We start from the raw sequence: 6,000 nt of genomic DNA on the forward strand, positions 1-6,000 counted from the left end.
TCTTTACAGGTTACTACTGTTGTGTGTAGAAGTGTCCCAAACTACATTTTCAGACCTGCACCTTGATGTAAAAGTAATGAAATGCAGTGCAACTCATCAAGCGTCAGTATACATTCAGTGACATGCACAGCTACAAGCACAAATCAGCATCTCAGTCCATATGTAATGAGATCATTTCTTTCTTCGTATTTCTTGTCATATTATCAGAATTGTGAAAGAACAAAAACAAGACAAAATAGAGGAAGGATGTGAGCATTCTTTATGTGTCCTGTGATACTTTGTGCATGATGACTCATAGCTTAGACCATTTCATAATAATGACACCAAATTTATTATGTGCCGATAACCGATGTTCGATTCAGGTTATTGGTTGGCCTGCTCATGTGATGCGTTGTTTGGGTGAAATGCATGGTTTCATGATAATACATCATCTGCCGCTGTGTGTAGAGTTCATAACAGTGAATAATACACAGTCTGTTTTATGTTAGTGTGTAAGTTCTTAACACATGGGTGAGCAGCCGAGGGCTATAGCTTCCTAAAACATATTCAAGATTCTTGTTCATTTACACATTTTCCACCAGAGAAAAACACAACATGGATTAGTTTGTTTCATTAGCTGTATGAGGGATTTGAAAATGCACATTCTTCAAATGAGATCCAAAACTACTTGTGTTCCTTTGCAGTTGTTTAAGGCCTAAAATACAGTGGTGACCAAATAAAGAGTTAACAGGTGCTCAAACTCCAGCAGAAGTCTGTTTTTGTGAAGAAGAATTTAGTTTTATTTAGAAAAAATAAACAACAACAAAAAAAACAGACTATGTAGACACAAACTAGGGCAGTGTTACACAGACTGAGGCATTTAGGTGATTTTTGTTTTGTGCACGACCTACAAAAGGTTCAGCAGTCGAATAGGTTTCAGTTCCATTTAAAGCGCTCAATAATAAAGAGAAGTACAGAACCATTATGCGTTAATAATAGCTGTTAAAAAATACTCCTGCCACAGTGAGGTGCAACAAAAAGAAAAGGAAATAAGAAATATTGTGTTTTTCTGTTCATTTCAAATGCGAGCCCTTGTAAAGTCCTGCTTGGTCTCTACGACAGTCATATCAGTCACAGCCTCCTAACCAGGATGAAACATTTAAGTTTCCAATGAAAATATGATCTTCAGCGCAGCAAACATGTGACAGATGATTTTTTTTTTGTAATACACAGTAATGTTGTGAATCACAGGTACTTCTACATTGCATGACACTCCTCTTCCCAATCACCAGTCAATGCCAAAAATAATCACAAGCATGCACACACACAAACGCGCTTAATCTTATCCTCATAAACACACGTGGTTTAATTCAAGGTAATGTGGCAGTGAGGTCACTTCTCTCTCTCTCTCTCTCTCTCTCTCTCTCTCTCTCTCCCTCCCTCAGTGTGTGTGTGTGTGTGTGTGTGTGTGTGTGTGTGTGTCTCTCCCATTTTATTTTTATCTGCCATGTCATGTGGGAGTTCTGAGTTCCATCCCCGACTGTTCAGGCCATATGTGCTCCCTTGTCTCTTTCGAACCATCCCACCAACACACACTCATGTACTCACACATGCAGCCATTCATCCCCCCTCACACACTAGACCAACAGAGATATGGACCTGAACACACACACACACACCCACACGCACACGCTCCTGCTCATATACAGTACACACACTCACACAGTCACACAGTCTACATGGCAATTCAAAGATCGACAGCATGTGTCTGTTCCTCCACTCCATTAGGTTTTATTCCTGATCTGTTCCCAGTTTCAGTATTAAAAGATTAATGAGGTGATTCTTGTGTGAAAACCAGTGTTTGTAAGCTCTCACTTTGATATCATACACCAGTGGTTTCAAAATTTTTTTGGTTGTTACCATGAAGGAAAACCTCCTTGTAACCCCTCGTCATAGGTTCCATGTCTGTAAGTTGTGAACACTGAACTCCCACTAGTAAGATCTTTAAAATTTGAATCAATTCTAGAGGACTGAAAGGATAAACTGTATAGTTCTTGAGAGTTGAACAAAGTTTGGAGAACTCTTTTATCTTGTTTCCTGCTCGGGCCATTATCTCATGTGACCCACGAGATCTCCTGATCCCAGTTTGGGAACCACCATCACAAGCCAAGGTTCCATCCAAGTTTAGGGACATTTTTAAAGTAACATTATATAACAATTCCAAAATCATTTTAATGTTACAGTGACGTGTATTAGGGTGAATGGACTCTCGGTCACATCAACTCTGTCCTGGTCACTTGTTCCAGAAAAAATTCTGGCTTTCACTTTGATGTCCTCCGGATGTCCTGCATCATTTCTCTGTAATTTCTGGAGTTGAGGGCAACCTGTAAATGTTGTGGAGTGTCGCTTCAACTTAGCTCTGCTAGCTGACTCTGCTCGGAGCACCGCCACCTAATGTATGTGTTTACACCGCTATTACAGGAGCTTTGGACCATCAATAGAAGAGTAATATTAGCTGCCTTGCTAAGTAAATGTCTTGTCTTGCTTCACTTGCTTGATGCTTGGCTGGGTTGGCAAGGTCAAATTCCCTAGTTTTTTTAAGTCACATTTCAACTAAAACAACACAACCATATTGCAATTAATTAGGGCAATTAAATCAGTATAGTTCAGTTCAACCTGCGCTCCAAGTGTAGTCACTTAAAGTGGCCTCAGGGCCCTTGTGGAATGGATGAACTGTGAGTCCAGACAGTCCTGAGCAGTCGCAGGAACCTGCACACAAAGTCTGTGAGTCTGCCAGAGTGGTGAGGCCTGGACTTTTGGATGTAGTCCTGATAAAAGCTGCACCTGTCAAAGCTCAAATGAGCAAAAGCAGTGGGAAATATGCCTTTTGTATGTTCTCATTTGAGTTAGGTTGCAGTTTCCTCATCACTCCACATAGATCTGATTTTTTGTCGGCCTACATTTTAATCTCTCCAGTGGAGCAGTTGCTTCAGTGGTCACTTCAGCCACGTGTTTCATGTGCGTCATGATTTACATGATTTAAGTCTGTTTCCATTGCACTTTGCTTGTTTTAGCTTTCATTGATACATTAAATTTTCAGCCTCAGCTAAACCAAATAACTTTTTTTGTAATTTTTTCATTTCTATGTGCACACTGAAAATGCACGAAAAACAGGTGGATGGAATCACACAAACACCACGCCACAACTGATGTTCTGTAACTTGTCACACCACTGCTGAATCAATCAAGCTATGAGCATTTTTAAGGTAGAGTGTTAAACGAGCTGTTACCTGAACAAAACTCTTCCAGTAATTTGTGTAAACGTCCCATTTGTGGATATCTTTTGATGATTCAAGTTATTCAGTGTTGTTGGTGAACTTTTACATTCTTGTTTCCACCATGTTCTCACTGAGCCCTGGAGCTCTTTCCAGGGAAACATCTTGTGGAGTACAGGAAGGGAACAGCATCAGTGGTTACTCTGAAGTAAACAGAGAAAGAACTAAGAGGTCACCAGTAGTTATAGCTGAACGAAGGGGAATGAAGGGGGTCTTTTTTGTACAAAAAAGAAAACTTGATTAATCAAACATCCAAGAAAATATTAGCATTGTACTGAAGACACTGTGTCATCACAACTGTGATCGGGCCAATGCTAAAACCACAAACATAGAAATATAAGAATGCATAACAGGGACATGACAATGGCATGGACAGAATAACAGTGGCCGAAGCAACATTTTACAACACTGTTTCTGACTGTTTCATCATCCCCTTTCTGCCTGACCTGAAGCCATGAGGATTTTCTCAGAACATCTTGGCTTTCTCTCTGCTTTGTAGATGGAGAAAAGGCTTTGGTTCACTTGTTGTTGTTCTGGGTTGAGCAAGGAGATGTCTCCACTGGCCCTGGGCAAAATACTGGCTCAAATAACTTGCTGCTGCTTCTTTTTACATGCTGATAGTGCACCACACCTTAGTGGAGAGTGATCTTTGGCTGAGAGAGTGCATCACAGATTTTGAATTGAAATTCAATAGTTCATTCTTCTACCAATGAGTTTTATGATTGAGTCTGAAACAAACACTGTAACACCGGGCTATTTGACCACAAGCAGAGGGACACATGTTATGTCTATTAACCTATAGATTGTCAGATAAGTTGATGTAGTAGCTCTGCAAATTATTAACTGCAACTTAGTTATCCACTCATGATACTGACAAACTGCTGGTGAGTTTGTTCTGACAAGTTTTCATATGTGGCTTCTAACCCCTCACAGCTCTGTAATTAGTACCTAAAGCTAACGTTAGCTTCACAGACTGACAGATGGGTGAGTCACAGCCTTGAGCACCAGATTCAGAGCGTTTAAGGTTTAAGCTTAAAAAAGTGTTAAAATGATTAAAAGGATATCACAGAATTTTGATTTAACTTTAATTAACCATCAGCTGTCAGTCATTTGGTTACGAATGAACTTACTGCTGAATCTCGCTGTCTGAAAATGATAAGGTGATCAATTTGATGAACATCCAGGGAAAATTCATCACTCAGTTGGTATTCTTGAAAGAATACAAAGTCCACTCTTAATCTTTATAATCTTAAAAATGATAGAGACAGGTGCTTACTTCTTAACAAAACCATTTTTTGCTAAATAATAGAGACACCAAAATGCATAGGCAACAGTAGCCATTTTGTATTTGTATGCACATTTTTAAGTATCACATTAGAAAAGGTTGACAAAATGCCAACATTTTGAGAAAACAAACTAAGTTTATATTCACTTTTCCCCCTTTTTTGGAAAATAATGAATGAGCTTCATGGTGTATGGAAACACCTTTTCCAATAGTCCAGAGGTATCTTACTAACATTTTGAGACAGCCAACAGCTTTGAGAGAAAAAAGACAGAAAAAGCTGTTTCCGGTACCGCCATCTTTCTGGATATTCCCATGCCACGCATGTTGACCAGTGAGGGGATAACAAATATTTCTTCTTCTACTTCTTCTTCTTCTTAAGGAAGATTCTGCCAACTTCTGTTAAAACGAAGCTTTGCAAAGACTAGTTTATTCCTTCCAAACTACTTTCTTGAAACATCTTTATTTTGTTCTATTTTGTGACAGTTCAAAGGGTAGCCGATTGTGTTATGATCAGTTGGAAAATTCATGTCAGTTGTAATTTTGACATTACAGATGTCATAGGCAATAGAACAGCTGCTAAACAATACATTCACTTTTTTTGTCTGAAATGTATATACTATACAGTGCCCTCAAACATTTTCCTAACTGATTGAAAATGTGAATTGTGTCAATAATTTGTGCAATTCGACAACGCAAAGCTCCACAATTTATAGATGTAAAATATAATGTTGTGTGACTCTACACCTGTAAGTAATGATGCAAAATGATAAGTGTCTGAAATCCCAGTTGACTGTTCACTCACTGTTAACTATGGTGTTGAGGAAAATATTGGCTGTCAAACACATTAGTGACTCTGTGAAATTGTACTCGGTGCTATGAACTTGTAAGGTCATTGAGATTTGCATAAGATGTGTGGGTCCAGCGGAGGAGAACTCAGCCAACGTCGAGCAGTTTAGGACCATCTGCCTGCTCAGTGTCGAGTGGAAGATATTTTTCAGTATCGTTTCCTAACACCTGACAGAGGACCTCCTCAAGAACCAGAACATCAACAACTCTGTGCAGAAAGGCAGAATTCCAGGGGTAACACAGCTAATCCGAGAGGCAAGAGAAGGAAAAGATGACCTGGCAGCACTACAGTTAGACCTTGATCCAGTAACCAAGTCTGATGTCTGGCAGCCCCCCATCAGAGCTTTTGTGGATGACCTGACAGTAACCAGGAAGGTCCCAGGAAGCAGATGGATCCTTCAGGGCTTGTGTAGGTTAGTCATTTGGGCTTTAATGTGCTTTAAACTATTAAAAATCCAGGTCCATAGAACTGAAGAGAAGGAAGGTTATTGTCCAGTTCCACTTTTCTCTTGGAGGTACTCAAATCCCATCAGTTTCAGACTAAAACAACTTGTC

This window comes from Acanthopagrus latus, chromosome 1 (genome assembly GCF_904848185.1).
Source record: "Acanthopagrus latus isolate v.2019 chromosome 1, fAcaLat1.1, whole genome shotgun sequence".
NCBI classification, from domain to species: Eukaryota; Metazoa; Chordata; class Actinopteri; order Spariformes; family Sparidae; genus Acanthopagrus; species Acanthopagrus latus.